This window comes from Prosopis cineraria, unplaced genomic scaffold, assembly GCF_029017545.1.
Source record: "Prosopis cineraria cultivar Desert tree isolate PC_DT_omini unplaced genomic scaffold, ASM2901754v1 PC2, whole genome shotgun sequence".
In the NCBI taxonomy this organism is placed as follows: domain Eukaryota; kingdom Viridiplantae; phylum Streptophyta; class Magnoliopsida; order Fabales; family Fabaceae; genus Prosopis; species Prosopis cineraria.
The window spans coordinates 7,186,598-7,204,180 of record NW_026555333.1 but is presented as its reverse complement, the minus strand read 5'-3'; the positions used below and the strand labels follow the sequence as shown (position 1 = coordinate 7,204,180).

General features: G+C 37.7%; 1 pseudogene; it reads left to right on the top strand.

Annotated features, from left to right (window-relative positions):
- The first annotated feature begins 2,344 nt into the window (after positions 1-2,344).
- Positions 2,345-17,583, top strand: part of LOC129304187 (transcriptional corepressor LEUNIG-like) — a 30,750-nt pseudogene continuing 15,511 nt past the window's right edge.

Sequence of the window (17,583 nt, the reverse complement as noted above, 5' to 3'; positions counted from 1 at the left end):
AATAAATAAAAAATTGTTTTTTTTTAAATAACATCAATAATTTAATTACCTTTTTTTAATTTTAATAAAGTAATTTATAGGTAGAATTGAAAGGGTATATCCTAATAAATTTCCATGCTCTTTGTTTCCTTCCAACACTCCGGTGTTCATCACTGGCCAATTCAAAGAAGTCTAAAAAATTTTAGAACTATATTTAAGAGTTGAGAAGAAAGTTTTTATTTTAAGTTGATTCAAGCGACACAAATAAATACGGAAAAAATCATGACCAAGCCCTAATTCAAGCAAGTTTAGCCTGAACATTCAAATTTCTTTTTTATCATTTATAAAATAATATAAAATAAGACAAAAATTTAAAAAATTATTTTTTAAAAATAAAAGTTGAAATTACAAAAAAAATATTTAACAACTTGGATACGAGTAGCCTGAAAGCTCAAAGAGTTATATCAGACTTGATAATATAAACTTTTTAATATGTTAGGACATTCGAAGCCGTTCATACAAAACTGACCCAACAAGTTGGTCGCCCAAATTTCAGTTTTGCACGCAGCAGTTGTGGGTGGGGATCTCGTGCGCACAGGACTTGGTGGACTGGCATGTGATGTGGGTCAAAATCGTTGCAGAGATCGATGCACGAGGAGGGAAAGGAGAGTATAGATTGGCATGACATGGCAGGCATACGTACTCATCAACAAACCAAATATTGATACTGATGAGGTATCAGAACAATGCACGCCCATGCAAACCTCCCCTTCCTCCTTCAGGACCATATATACGACACGCGCTTCATGCCCTCTTTTGACTTTTCCCCTGTTTCTATTTTCATTCAAATCCGCATAGGCTTTTTGCCATCTTGTATGCCAGTGGGTGATGAGGCGATGATGATGCTATATACACATATGCGTTAATCTATGGCCGCGCAGAGAATTTCATCGTTGGGCCCCACTTAACCCCAGTGCCTTGTTGCTTTTCAAACAGCTGGGCTTAAGCTGACACCATCAGGAGGAGGGTCTCTGTGTAAGTCCATCCTCGGGATATAATCGCATTTGCCTTGCTTTGTATTTCTTCGCTGCCTTTCTTTCTCCATGGGCCTACAGTTCGACCCAGCCCAAACACTGCATGGTCCAGGCCATTCCTGCTTCTCGTATTTATATTCTGTGTTGATCTCGGTATTGAAGTTGGTGTCTCCTTGTAACAAATGTTAATTGTGATCGTGGTATCTTGCGCGAGGTATTTTTTCCCCCAGCTGACCAAAGTGATTTGAAGTAATGTTTATTTATTATAAAATAAATATTAATATCAGAATTAACAGATCACAGTGGGCTGATCGGTTGTGATGCGATTACGCAATCCATTCAAACTCGGCAAAAGACAAGGTACGAGAGCGGTCTTCAGTGTCTCAGAGTCCAGACATTCCCCAGCAGTCGTCTGCCTTGGGGACCTTCGATGAGGCAACGATGAATCCAAGCACATATCGTCATAGGCTCCACGTGATGCCTTACTGATATGAATTAGTCTGGCATTAATTAAGCTTCCGTTTCACTCCATAAATTTTGCAGTTTTTTAAGATAAATCTCAGAAGCCAGAAATAAACATGCTACTCTCATGTTCTCCTATGAAAACATTTTTATCTATTATTTCTTAATAAGCGGCAATGTTTTGTTGCAGGAATCGATGTTTACATGTATCTATAATACGAAATTAGTGATCTAATCCCTCATGTCAGATTTATTTGCCTCGAAGGATATGTGATTATCTATCCCAGGCATAGTTGCGTGGGGTTTATCCGTAATTTTTTTAAACTAAATAGACTAAATTAACTCCGATGGGGAGTGAAATTACTGAATCCCCCCGTACAAGTTTTACATGTGTCTGACAAGCTGAATGCCTGCAGACGGTGGAATGGCAGGTCATCGGCCAGGGTCTGAGGGATTTTCAATTTTGGTCTTTTGGACCTCAGGTAGTCAAGTCCAATGAGGTTATTTTAGGCGTTCAGGAGAGGAGGAAGCCATTGTTCGTAAATTAGACAAAAACGGAGGTATGAGTTCGTAATTACCAATTAATTGATTCATTTCATTATTCTATTAAAAAACTCAATTTATGTCATTATGGTATCTGCAACAGCAATACCACCCCTAAAAGCCGTCAAAAAAAGGTCTCAGCTTGCTTGCAAATTGCACCAAGCTAAAGTTAAATAAACAAGAATAAGCTTGACAAAGCAAGCAATTCATTTTCTGGTTTGTAAAGGTATTCCCACCTATCTTTCCCCGTCATTTTCCTCGTTTTATAATATTGATGAAGATTAATGATTAACGATGATATAGTATGAAACAACCAGAACTCTTTATTCTCCGTTTTTGCTAAAACCTGCCGAGTCGCTTCTATTCATCCGTTGGATTCCCCCCCCCCCTCCAATCTCTTCTCCCATTCTTTTGTGTTCTGCCTCCCTTTGTATCTAAAGTGTCTTTGTTTTCGCATGTTTCTCTTTGCCGTGGCATCAAAGATTAAAAGCTCTTCAGTACCGAGTCCCATATTGCTGATAGCAGAGCAAGCTGTTTCTGGCCTGGGTATTTCTGAAGTTTGTCCTCAGCAGGATCAGGTCGTGGTTTGGTCTCAACAAGATGTCTCAGACTAACTGGGAAGCTGATAAGATGTAAGATTTCCCTTTTATTTTTCAATGTTCATCCATTTTAGTTGGGACTGTATGGCACATCAACATGTTTGTTCACCCTCAAATGAGCGTCTCCTCTTTGTTCTCTTTCTGTATCGATTTCTTCTCTGGATTTTTGGGCTCCAATGTTTCTGGGCATCTTATTCAAGCTCTGTTCTGTATACCCCTTGTTTGTATGTGTGTTGTATCTTATTAATGGCTGCGAGAATGTATTTTGCTTTATCTTAGGGTTCACACTTCAACAGTTTAAGGGGTTTACGTTCAAATGAATTATCACCGGGCTCATCGGGGTCAATTTATGGCGTACTTACATTTCTGACGCTGGAAAGATTCAATCTTTCTCTCTCCAATTAAAGATACGACTTGTTACCGTGCTTTGAAATTTCAGGTTAGACGTTTACATACACGATTACTTAGTAAAGAGGGATTTGAAGGCTACTGCTAAAGCTTTTCAAGCTGAAGGAAAAGTATCATCCGATCCTGTCGGTGAGTTACATGGAAATAGAACTCTAGCCAGAAAAAGGCCCGGCTTGGATGTGGTCTTTTCTTTTTTATTTTTTAGTTTATGTGTAGTAGCATTGCATCAATTTCTTTTCCCTTAATATTAAAATGGGTTTGCAGCTATTGATGCTCCAGGAGGTTTTCTCTTCGAGTGGTGGTCTGTTTTTTGGGATATATTTATCGCTCGGACTAATGAGAAGCACTCAGAGGTTGCTGCATCTTATATCGAGGTTTTTTTGGAAATATTTTATGATGTTCTCATTAATATCTTTCTTGAGGTTATATTTCTTTAGCATGCCGGTGCTTGTATATTGACGGAGAAGATATGGAATTTTGATTGGTTCATTTCATATTTTGGAGTTAAATGCAAGGATACATTTCCATGTATTCCATAGGGAACTTAATTTTTCACATGAATTACAGCTCTTCATTTTTCCCTACACTGATGGCTGATTTTGATTGCTGTTTCTTCCTATGTATAGTTTAGCTGATATGAACATTTGGATCTTTTTGGTTCATTCTTTTTATCAAATAATTCATTGAAATCTCAGATGTGCTTTTCTCTCGCTTCCTGGTTACTGACAAGGTGACTGGTTTTGGCTGGATGATTTAATACTGCTATTAAGCCTCAGGTCTTCATAGCTGTTCAATCGCCCATGAAAATATGAATGTGACAAACTGTTATTTTGTTGCTCTGTTGTCGCAGGAATACAATTTGAAACCCATCCCTAAAACAATTGTTATTAACGAGACTTGATGCCTTCGAGGCATCTCAACCTATTATTACTTTCCTTTCGTGGTCTTTAATATATTTTTTTTTTAATTACTGATGAGCTAAAAGGCATGTAATGGAACATGAACCCCACATGCCACCGCAGAATTTGCACTATCCAGATGCAATTAGAAGAATCGTGTCTTGTTGAAGTGTTTGTGGTTCGTAGGTGATGGGGGTTACTTTTGCTCTTCATCAGATTTGATATATCTGTTTGAGTTGCTTGGAGAGAGTCGAGTGTTAGCTGTGTTGTTGTACTTGTGAATTGGTTCAAGTGGAACTGTACTCAACATTTTTGCTAGTCTTATGAAGTTGATGGCATTCTGGGATCTAAAGTTCTCCAATGATTGCTCGAGGAAAAAACTTGAGGCAGTGCTTGAAGCTAATGGCATGTAAAATTGCATTTGCAGACACAGTTACTTAAGGGAAGGGAGCAGCAGCACCAGCAGCCACAACCCCAGCAGTCACAGCAGCAGCAGCACATGCAGATCCAACAGCTGCTGATGCAGAGGCATGCACAACAACAGCCGCCACTGCCGCAGGCAGCCCAGCAACAGCAGCCACCACCACAACAGCAGAGAAGGGATGGATCTCATGTCTTGAATGGCAGCACAAATGGAATAGTTGAGAACCCCTTGATGCGGCAAAATCCTGGTACTGCAAATGCACTGGCCACAAAAATGTATGAGGAAAGGTTAAAATCGCCTCTTCAAAGGGATTCTTTGGATGAGGCAGCAATGAAGGTAAGGCGCATTCAGTTCTTTACATAATCGATTCTGCTATTATGATTTTGATTCATAGCTATAGTTTGGTTTGTCATACAGCAAAGATTTGGTGAGAACATGGGCCAACTTTTGGACCCAAGTCATGCTTCCTTATTGAAGTCAGCTGCAGCTTCTGGCCAGCCTTCAGGGTAATTTTTCTCTTAAATTACTCTGAGTGATGAAATATAAGAATTAATATATTTTGGAGAAACCTAGGCTGGTAGATTATTATTTTTGTTTTAGGAAGAAATGTTTTCTTGTGTTATTTTAATATGTTGTGTCCTTTGTGTTATTTTAATATTTTGTAAAAGGAAATCTGAAACCTAGCTTTATATGGACATGGTATTAAGGTTTCCTTTTGTGTTATTTTGTTAGAAGGGAAAACTGAACATTGGCCTTCTTTGGACAAGTGATTAAGATATCCTTAATAGGTAGGAAAGTTAGTTTAAATAGATTAGTCTGCATTTGTAATGGGACCCTTGATGAATGAAATATTATGATTGAATATTCAGATAGCTTCTCTCTTTCCCTCTGCGTTTCTGCCTCTTCCTCTCTTGTTCTCCCTATTCTGTTATTCACCTCTTCATTTCTCCCTTTCTGTTTCTGGTTTTCTCCACTCCCTCTTTCTTTCCAGCACTGTGCAAGTCTGTGTGAGTGTGTGTTACATCACCGGAGTCTTTAAAGTAATATGCCTTTTTAGTGCCTTGGACAAAGAGCGCATATATGCTTGATTATTGTGTGTATGAACGTAGAGCTAATTTACGTTTGATCTGAAACGACATTACTTCATTAGTATTTTTGTAGGGAAAATTAATAAATAAATTTTTTGGCTCCCATCTCGTTGCTCAGAGTTCTTTCCCCCTTTCCTTGTCAGCGGAATAGATATACAATATTTCTTGTAAAATGGGTTAGCTATTTGTTGTGCTTGATTAGGAGAAATAATGGCAAAAGAGAGAAAAGTTGTTGGTTAGATTTTTATTATTATTATTATTATTATTATTATTATTGGTGAGATGTTAAGTTGAAGCTTTTGTAGAACTGTTGAAGGTTGTTTGGAGGCTTCCTACCCAACAGTAAGAATCTGACCTCTCCTGTGGGATAGTTAAAGGAATGTGTAAGTGATTTTTGATCTAGTAAGAATTATTTTAGCACCAAGCACTAGTTTTCCTTTGAAACGGAAAGGATGCATGAGCAACTTCTGAGAACAATTAAAAGGACTATTGGTGGATAGAATTGGCTGAAGAGCATGCTATTTGCTGCTACTTTGGCGAGTTAAAATCAGAAAATTGAGGCTTTGGTAAGAATGTTTGAGCCTAGTACGCCTTCCTATACTATGTATCTTGCAAAATTACAAGAAGCTTTTGTCCATGCTTGTCAAGGCCAGAACTTTAGTATTCTTGAAATCCCAGCCATTCTACAACAGCTTCTACCACTTTATTGAATCCAATATCTTGTAATAATCCCATCTTATCCACATACAGAAACCCATCCCCACCTACTCTCCTGAGCAATGACTTAGGAAATGATTGATAGGAAATTGTTAGTTAAAAACTATTAAGAGCTATTGAAGGCGGTTAAGAGGCTAACTACCTAACTGTAATAATAAAACTTCTGTCAGTATAATGTAATATGAAGGAGAGAAGTAGAGACTTGGTTAGCTTGAACCAATGATGCTATGAATGTTGAAGGAGGAAAAGCAGTAAAGTTAGCTTTAACAATTGAATCATATTCAGTATTCTTCTTTTTTCTTTTCCTCCTCCTCCTTTTTTGCCATAAAACTTGTCTTATGTGATATAAATTAGAGATACTTAGGAGTGTTTGGGTATGTTTTGAGTTCATAAGAGTTCCTTTGGTATTGAGAATATCAGTTTTCCTCTTAACTCTCACTGTTTCTTTGACTTGAATAATGAATAGTAATTTGCTATTTAAGTTATTGTCTTAGATTTCTGGTTTGATATTTTCTATAGCAGTGGATGTTGAATTTGTTAGCACATATATATATTTTTTAATTTCAGGCAAGTGTTGCACAGTGTCGGTGGTGGGATGTCTCAACAAGTTCAAGCTCGTAGTCCGCAATTACCAGGGTCTGCTCCGGTATGATATTGTTATTAGAGTGACCTTAGAACTTCTTCTTTTCTTACAGGGTTTCCTTGACTTGCCATTATGAATCAACCAGGATACAAAGAGCGAGATAAATCATGTTTTAAATCCTAGAGCTGCTGGTCCTGGAGCTGTTGGTCCTGAAGGATCATTGATAGGAATTCCTGGTAATCTTTTGTTGCATTCTTTCTTTGCTCCAATTGACTTGCATTAATCTACTTGAACAAATTAGTGAGCATGCGATGCTATTTGATCTGAAAATAATTTTCTCCTAGCATTACTCTTATTGATAGAAAATAAGGGAAGCATTATTGTAGGGAAAAAAGAGTTTTCTTTATGTTATTTTAATATTTTGTAAGAAGGAACATTTGAAACCTAGCTTTATATGGACATGATATTAAGGTTTCCCTTTGTGTTATTTTGTTAGAAGAGAAATCTCAACATTAGCTTTCTTTGGACAAGTGATTAAAATTTCCTTAATAGGTAGGTAGGAAAGTTAGTTTAAATAGACTAGCTTGCATTTGTATTAGAGCACACTTGATGAATGAAATATTGTGATTGAGTTTGTGAATCCCTTCCTCTCTCTCTGTGCGTTTATCTCCCTCCCTTACTCCCCCACTACTTTATTCTTCATCGCCTTCATTTCTCCCTTTCTGTTTCTGGTTCTCTACTCCTTCTTTTTGTCTAGCGCTGTGTATGAATGTATTACATTAGCTTGGTATCAAAGGTAGTGTTTCTACCTTCCGTGGTTGTTTTTGTCACTTGAAAATCATAGAAAACTTGCTTGAAAACCTCTAAAATCCTTTGTTTTCACGTTGCCTGCCCAGAAACCCCACTTCATGACATCAAATTGCTGAAAAACCACCACCACCATGTTCAAGAAGAGGAATCCAGTCAGAACCTGAAGTCTCGCCTCATTCTTTAGCCGCATGTGCCTCCACACGTCAGTGGAGCATCCTGTGTGTGGTCATCATGTGCCCCACACATCGGTGAAATCTCTTGCGCATGACTTCACGTGCCAATGTGAACAATGTCTAGAATATGATTTTTTTGCATTTTATGTTGCTTTCAAGGAGTTTTCTACAGTTTGAGCAACTTGAGGGTCCAAAATTATCATTTAATGCACTATTTGGGATAAAAGTACAACTTTTAGGCTTTTAAAGCCTTGTTAGTAAAGTCATTGACCCTCTCATTTAGCTAATTTATATGGTTGTTAGTAGGAGGTTGCTCTACCTTTTATGCTTGGTTTGAAATCTTTTGTTTGGTCCTTTTTGAGTATGCAATTTAAATTTTTATTTTAAGTTGTGTTTAGATTAATATTCTAGGAAAAAATATTTAGTTGATCATTATTATTGTTAATTTATAGCTCTTGATAGCATTATTTCCATCTTAGGATGCACTTACCTCACACATAATTTGGCCCTATACTTGGGTCAAGAAATTAGCCTAGATTAGTGGAAGTTTTTAATGGTTTTCGTATGATCTTATAGACTTTTGAAGGTTACTGTGCACATTTCACTCAGGTGGTTACCTTTTTTATCATACAATCCCTGAGGAACTTTGAATTTCCAGAGGATTAATTTTGTTAAAAAGGGAATTCACCTTTTTAAGTGAGGGCAACTTGGGATCCATTTCCTTAAGGTTTCTAGAACCACCTTAAACCTTGCACTTTAAAACACCGCTCTTGTCATTGTATGACTGCTTGTGATTTATATGACAAGCAAGCCTTACTAGAATAAGAAATTGCCACCCTTAATCCATCGTGGCCAATAACTTCCAAATCATCCAAAATCACCTTGAGGAATGTGAGAGGCCTTGAAGGGCATATGTGGAATTTAGCTGCAATACATACATCATACAGGAAATGTAATTGAAGGGTGGTTAGAGAGACCAATATTTAGAGGAGAGCCAAGTTTTAGGAATGAGAGGTCCCCTGCCCTTAATCAACCTAGGGTACTCCTTTTATGATTGGTCATTCTTTTGGAACTATGGTGGAACACATGGTAGATCCTTTCCTCATGAGCTTATCAATCATCAATTTGAAGATTTAGATGATACTTGGGATGGTCAAGACCATGACGAACATCATCATGGACCACCTTAGCTAGTTCATGAGAATGGTAGAGAAAACTTTAGAAGGGCGCATGCTAATGACATCACCAAAAAGGTAAGGTTGAGGCCCTTGAATTTGATGGAAGATTGAACACTGGTGTTTTCTTAGATTGTTTAGCTGGCATAAAAGACTACTTTGATAGGTATGACATGGGTGATACCCAATGAGTTTGATTTGCAAAGATGAAGCTTGTGGATTCTATGAGAAAGTACTGCAAAATGTTCAAAAGAACAATGAGCGATAGGGATATCCTTCGATTGAGGTATGAGATGAAATGAAGACAAAGCTGAAAGAGAAATATTTGTAGATTCATTACAAGAGTCAATTTTATGACAAGTACCTTAACCTGAAGCAAGTTTCCACTTCTTCTAAGTATTTATTTTGTTTTGATGACCTTATGATTAGAAGTGACATGTGTGAAGAGGAATGGTGCATAATCACTAGGTTTGTTAATGGACTTAAACTGTATATACAAAAGGAGTTCAAGCGGAACTTCCTTAAGTCTCTTGAGAAAGCTTAACATAAGACCTTGGAAGTAGAGTCTTTGTTGCAAGAGACGCTTGACATAAGACCTTGGAAGCAGAATCTCTGTTGCAATACTCTTTTGTTAGGTGTATCGACTTGCAGAGCACTCAATTTTGATAGACACAAAGTTCAAACCTGATGGAGCGAATGTTTGGAGCACCTAAATCTTGGCCTAACTCGTTTGTTGGGCTTGGTCAAACAACTGGGTTTAAGAGTAATACTACTAACCCTGTCAAGGCTTCCTGCCCTAGTAATTCTCTTGTTGAGTATTTTCGTTGTCACTTCAAGGGTCACATTACTTCAAAGTGCTAACGAGCTCTAATTATTGAGGATGAGGAGAATGATGCTAATGCCGACATAGTTGTGGAACTATTGTTCAGATGTTGATGAGGACATCGTAATTGATGAACATAGGTGTGAGACATGTCGAGTTGGAGTTATGCAATGCATTTTGTTAGTCCCTCTGCCTAGAGATTCATGAAAGCGAACTAGTAATTTTCTATACCTTTGTGAAGTGTGGGGGTAAATTTTGCAAGTTGGTGATTAATAGTGGGAGCTTAAGAAATGTGATTTCTTGTGGAGGGGGAGCCTGACTTGGTCTCAAGACATAACCTCACCCCGAACCTTTTTGAGTTGTGTGGGTCAACAAAACTTATTTACTAGTCACTCACAATTTCACATTCCTCAGCAACTAATTGACTATAGAAAAGAGGTTTTTTGTGATGTTCTCTTGATGGATGTTTGCTCACATTTTGCTAGGTTGACTGTGGCTTTATGATCAGAGTGTCATCAGTCATGGTCGGGATAATACATATACATTTAAGTATAACCGCAAGACAATCCTTCTACGTCCTGCTAAGCTTGACACTAATAGTAGACAATCAAGTAAATTGAAAGGTACAAAGCCTAAAAGCCAAAGGTTTCACCTTTTAATAGATAAACAATTTGTGCGAGAAGGTAGAGACTGTGTACTTGTGCTTGCTCTAGTGTCTAAGATCTTGCAACGAATTGCTTCAGTTTTAGCTATGGAAATGCCTAGGGAAGTGCAATAGCTCTTAAGAAAATTTCATGAGATTTCCTTAGATGAGCTTCTATCTAAGCTTCCACTAATGAGGGATATCCTACATGTGATTGATTTTACTTCGAGTTCACAACTCTTTAACGTACCACACTACAGGATGAATCCAAAAGATAGGGAAGACCAAATTGACTTACCTTTAATGGGCCCTTCCTTGTTGCTTGGTTCGCTAGAAGGGTTGTTCAAATGAAGATGTCATCTTGATCTCAAAAACTAAGCTTAGACAACTTGATCTTGCCCTGCTAGATCCTTATAAACTATCTACCTCTCCAGAGGAGAGCCCATTGAAGAAAGGTGGAATTGATAGAAAATATGGGAAGCATTATTCTTGGAAAAATAAGTTTTCTTTATGTTATTGTGGCAATATTTAATATTTATTGTAAATATTATCTATCTATAGTCTTTATTAGTGGTTATTAGGCATTATTAAAATTATTAGTATTTATTCTCCTTGTGTGATATATAGTCATATGTATCTCCGTTTTGATTCAATAGAAAATATCATTTTCTCCCAAAAGTCCACATGGTATTAGAGCATAGGGAGAGGGTGGGGGAGTGTGTGAAAAAGAGAGGAGGGAATTAGGGTTTAAGCACATGGGATCCAGAGTAGTAGTGTAAGGATGAACGTGAGTCTTAGCAAGGAGGATGATTGGATCTCATTGTCTACGGTAGGACCTCTGGCAATCTTCGATCGGCTTAACAAAAGCCGTTGTCATTGGCAGTGCATGTGACTCACATGAGCTAAAGCTCTGTCCAGCATCAGAGAGTGCAGGGTGGTGCGTGAAGGGTCCATGTTGATAGCGACCCCTTCCTCCCTCTATGGTGTGGCATTTCCGGCATGATTCCGGCATTCCCCAAGTTTAGGGATTCTTTTTCCAATACTTCTTTGTCACAAGCTACTTGTTTTGTTTTGCAGCTCTGTGTGCATGTCGTCTTTGTGTGTAGGGTTGTGGTTTCTGACTGTTCTCTATTATGAGAATATTTTTAGGATTGTAGGGGTACTAATGTGGGTCCTCCAACATTGTCTCCATGCATAACCAGAACTAAAGTTCAAGTCTTAGTTGCAAAAAGGGGAAGTTTTCTTCATGCATTAAAGACATCCCGAGATTCCATTATGTGGATTGTTGACTCAAGTATCTGATCATATGACTAGTTGTTATCAGTGGTTTAGCACTTACATTCCGTGTGTTGGAAATGTTGAAGTGAAGATTGTAGATGGTCCTTAGCATTATAGCAGGAAAAGGGTAGTCGAATTTCAGATTTTGTAATGTTGGAATTTGTACTTCACTTGCCTAAACTTGAGTGTAATTGCTTTCAATCAGTCAATTGACCAAGCAGTCAAATTGTTATGCTAAATTTCTCCCATCCCATTGTGTGTTTAGGACCTATCATTTAGAGTGACAATCGGAAATGTTAAGGAGTATGGGGGGCTCTACTATTTCGAATTCTCTACTCGAGTGGGTAACTCATCGATTGTTGGTGACTCTGTATCTACCTCTAAAGTTAATACTTTATGTTGTGGCATAAAAGGATGGGTCAGCTTAATTTTTATTACCTTAAACAATTGTTTCCAACCTTTTGTCCAAACTTGAATGTCAATGACATTTATTGTGAAAAGTGTGTACTTGCCAAACACCACAGAACATCCTTTCCGAGAGCCACATGTACACCCAATAAACCTTTCACAACCATTCATATTGACTTGTGGGCATCTTCTCGTACTCCCAACCGTACTAAAACGTGGTTTATTTCCTTCATTGATGATCATACTCGTGTTTGTTGGGTCTATCTTTTAAGAAACAAGTCTAAGGCACATTCATTAATTTCTTCAACATGATGAGAACCCAGTTCAACGCCACTATTCAAGTGTTCCATATCAATAATGGCATTGAGTACTTTAATCAATATTTGAGTACTTTCCTCAAATGCATGGTATTGCCCATGCTAGTTCTTGTGCCCATACACCTCAACAAAATGGGGTTGCTGAAAGAAAAAATAGCCATATACTTGACGTTGCTAGAGCACTTTTGTTTACTTGCAATGCACCTAAATTTATTGGGGGATGTTATTTTAACCGCAACCTACCTAATCAACTGTATGCCTAGTCGAATTTTATTCTTTGAAACTCCTCTCCATAAATTGAAAATTGTTTTTTCAACATTACATATTGAAACTTATCTTCCACTTCGTGTGTTTGATTACACAACCTTTGTCTATAACCACCAAAGCACGAAACTTGAACCGCGTGATATTAAATGCATTTCCCTTGGTTATTTTGCCACTTAAAAGGATACAAATATGTTGACCCTATCTCAAAAACATTGTCATTTCACTCTTGATGTCCCTTTCATGGGATACTCCTTTCTATCCAATCCTTTGATTCAGGGGGAGAGCATGGGTAAATCTCAGACTTGGGATCAAGACCTAATCGAGAACTAGTGCTCCTTGAACCATAATTTACACCAACTGAGCTAGTACTACCATCATCTCAAGTCTTTACCTTCATCTATTCTATCTACACCACCATCTCCTCCTCTTATGCCACAATCTAAGGAGCACAGGTGAGGAGATGTAGAAAAAAACCACAAAATGAAGAATTGTTTGTTTACACTCGAAAAAAGAAATCAAAAGACATGAGCAACTTGTACCTGAAGCACCAAGAGAGTCAGAACTAGAGGTAGCTCCTAAAGTAGATATTGATGGAGGCTTAGAATTTGGGGAACTTCTGAAACCCTAAAAAGGATGATACAGAACAAGTAAGTGAATCTACTGATCTTGATCTTCCTATTGCTTTGAGGAAGCTAACTCGCTCATGTACGTTCCATCCAATAGAGAAGTTTGTTTCATACAATGCACTTTTGCCTTAATATTAGGCCTTTGTTACTAATCTTGATAAAGTGAAGGTACCTGAGACTATACAAGAAGATCTAAGCATCCTTGAATGGCAGAGTGCCGGTATGGAAGAAATGAGGGCCCTAGAAAAGAATGGGATATGAGAACTTGTTCAGTTACCTAAAGGAAAGAGAACAGTGAGCTGTAAGTAGGTGTTTGGCCCAAAATACAAGATTGATGGAACTTTTGACAAGCTAAGAGTACGTGTGGTTGCAAGGAGATTTACCCAATATATGGCTTGGATTATGAAGAAACATTTGCTCCGTTGGCAAAATTAAACATTATTAGAGTCTTGTATCTGTCGCAGCTAATCTTAAGTGGCCTTTTCAGCAACTTGACAAAAAAAATGTCTTTAAATGGAGAGTTGAAGGAAGAAGTTTGTATGACCTTACCTCCTAGGTTTAATAAAGTTAGAGAAACTGAAGTCTGTAATTGAAAAGTCTGTATATGGTTTGAAACAGTCACCAGAGCTTGGTTTGGTAGATTCTCAAAAAGTTTTAAAGTTTAAAGGTTACAAGCAAGTTCTTTCGAATCATACAAAGTTTGTTAAAGTTGAGGAGGCAAGAAATGTATTCTTATTGTCTACATCAATGGCATAATACTTACTGGAGATCATTTTGAGGGATAGAAAGAGTGAAGACTGCCTTGGGTAAGGAGTTTGAAGTCAGAGATGTCGGGAAACTAAAATATTTCCTTGGGATGGGAGTTGCTTGGTCATGAAGAGGAATCTATGTTTCTTAGCAAATGTATATTTGGATCTTTTTGAAGGAGACAGGTATATTGGGTTATAGACCTGTTGAAATCCCTATTGAGATCAAGAAGTTGAAAAAGAAGCCTAAGAAAAAGAAGAAAAAAGGAAAAGATCTCGATGAGGAAGGCAATGAAGAAGAGGAGGAAACCAAAGAAAAGGAAGAAGCAGCTGACAAGGAAAGATGTCAAAAACTTGTTGGAAAACTGATATATCCTTCTCATACTAGATCGGATATAGCATTTGCTATCAGTGTAACTAGTCAATATATGAGCAATCTAATGAAGAGTCATATGGAGGCAGTTTATCGGATTTTGAGATATTTGAAAGGTACTCCTAGTAAGGGGTTGTTCTTTAGAAATATGAGTAAAGATCTATTGAAGTTTACACCAATGCGAGTTGGGGTAGAACCTATAAAGATCAAAGGCCAACTTCTGCTCTATTCATTTGCATGGGGAAATTTAGTTACATGGAGCAGCCAAAAGCAAAGAGTTGTCTCAAAAAGCAGTGTTGAATCTGAGTTGAGAGCTTTCGCTTAAGGAAAACAGAGGAATTGTGGCTGAAACGAGGCTTGAATGAAATCTAAGTTGAAGCAAGCTCACGATTGAAACTTTACTGTGATAATAAGGCTGCCATAAGCATAGCCTTCACTCCAGTGCAACATGACATATCTAAACATGTAGAGACAGATCGACACTTTATCAAAGAAAAAGTGGAAGAAGGAATTCTATGTTTGGCATATTTGCCTACAAAGTTGCAAGCAGTTGATGTTTTGATTAAAGGTTATTGGCCTTGCATTTGAGAATGGCATAAGCAAGTTGGACATGATCAGCATCTATGATCCAACTTGAGGGGAGTGTAGGAATATAATGGGACCCAAACCAGTATCACAACAAAACAGCAACCAAATGACAAACCAACAATAAGTGAGGGGAAAATGCTGAGGTTTTTTGATATTATAGAATGAGAGAACCGAATCAGAGTTACAAGTCTTTCTTTGATTCTGGCCAAACCTTATCTCCCCTAAATGATTACAAAAGTAACAACAACACAAGTTACAAACCTAACAAAAAGGGTTTACTCCTTCTGGCGTTTGAGAGGCCAGTCTCTCCTTACCAATCTCTTACAAAAAAATATCCCCCCTCAATACAAGCAAAAGATTAATACCACACATAGCATGGCTTCCCCATAGCCCATATTGCCCAAAAGATTTTAATCATAGCAGAAAATCACTAGTTACTGTTCCTCATGGCTGGGGACCAAAAGGTAAGTCTCTGGACCAGTCAAACTATTGCTATTAGAGTCATTAGCCGCCTTTGACTTTCTCTAGCATGTCTTGGAGAAATAACGGGCTCTATCAGAATGTCTAGTAATTATTGTAAATATTATCTATAGCCTTTATTAGTAGTTATTAGGCATTATTAGCATTATTAGTATTTATTCCCCTTGTTGTATATATAGTCAATATGTATCTCCGTTTTGATTCAATAGAAATATCATTTTCTCTCAAATTGCAGTTATTTTAATATATTGTAAGAGGGGAAATTTGAAACCTAGCTTTATATGGACATGGTATTAAGGTTTCCTTTTGTGTTATTTTGTTAGAAGGGAAATTTGAACATTAGCTTTCTTTGGACAAGTGATTAAGATTTCCTTAATAGGTAGGAAAGTTAGTTTATATAGACTAGCTTGCATTTGTATTAGAACGCACTTGATGAATGATATTGTGAGTGAGTTTCTGAATCCCTTCCTCTCTCTCTCTCTCTATGCGTTTGTCTCCCTCCCTTACTCCCCCCACTACTCTGTTCTTCATCGTCTTCATTTCTCCCTCCTTATTTCTGGTTTCTTTCTACTCTCTCCCTCTGTCCAGCATTGTGCAAGTGTGTGTTATATCACTTATGGTGAAGAATGTTTTGGAATTTAACATGTACACTTGCACATTGTTGTTTGACCATCTTTACGCAAAGATTTAGTTAACAGGAGATTTCTTTGTGTTAGGATCGAATCAAGGTAGCAACAATTTGACTCTCAAGGGGTGGCCACTTAAAGTAAGTAGCTTGCTTTCGTTCTCTTTTTATTATTTAAATTGGATATATCCTGCAAATTTGATAATCACTTGCGAGCATAAATGATATATCCTCCTTTAGAGTTTCAGTATATTGGAGGTTACTCTGCTCTTGTTGTATCTGTGTCCTGTGAAATCTTCATCTGTTAAAAAATGTGACCTATTATCTAAAGCCTTGAGCACTGTACTTAGTTATCTACAATCACAAAATCATTCAAACTTAATAATTGAGTAATTAGATTTGACTATTTACTAGATTTTTCTATCCCTTATTAGGGGTTGGATCAACTGCGCAATAGTCTTCTCCAACCACAGAAGCTTTTATGCAGGGTCCTCAGCCTTTTCATCATCAACTTCAAATGTTGACGCCACAGCATCTTATGCTTGCTCAACAAAATCTTGCATCACCATCTGCTAGTGAAGAAAATAGACGACTTAGAATGCTGTTGAATAAAGGAATACGGGCCTAAGTAAGGATGGTCTTTCAAACCCCATGGTGATGTGGTATCAAATGTTGGGTCCCCACTTCAAGCTGCTGGCAGCCCGCTTTTGCCTTGTGGAGATACAGACATGCTAATGAAGGTTCTTGTCCTCTTTAATTATCATTTCTTCTTGACTTACCGATTCTAAATTATTTGTTGAGCTGTTTTATTTATTTTACAGAGTTAAACAAGTTTCATGGTTTACAGTAAGTGAAAATTTTGACCTGTGTAGTTAAAATTGGCTCAATTTCATCAGCACATCAGCAACAGAATACCAATCTGCAGCAGCAGCAGCAACTTCAACAGCATGCTCTTTCAAATCAGCAATCTCAGGCTTCGAATCTTAATGTGCATCAACGAGACAAAGTAGGGGGTATTGTAAGTGTCGCAGCGGATGGAGCATGTCAAACTCTTTTAGAGGAAATGATCAGGTCAGTGCACATTTGGTTGCCCTTTTCACCTTATTCAGAGGCAACATTCTGATGGAACCTTCTATCCTCATAAACTTAAAACAAGCAAAAATAGAGAAAATACACAGCAAATGGGACTAAACAGAATAACAGAGTTGTCAATAACAACCAAAATAAGGAACTGAAAGTACGGAGTAACAAGAAATGACACAAAATGCAACCCAGTACAGCAACACAATCAAAAGCTACACATGAACAATGATGAAGAAAGGTATCTTTTTCCACACGCCATTTTGGCATTGAGGGGACAGAGCTCTCCTCACTACTCAATTTTCTAAATACTCCACACCCCTTCTCTCTAGGCAAAGAGGAAGGTCTGAAGACCCAAAAAGTGACTCTACATAGAGCTCTTACCCCTGAAGACTCTCAACACATCTCTAGGCCATCAATTACTTTTCCTTATAA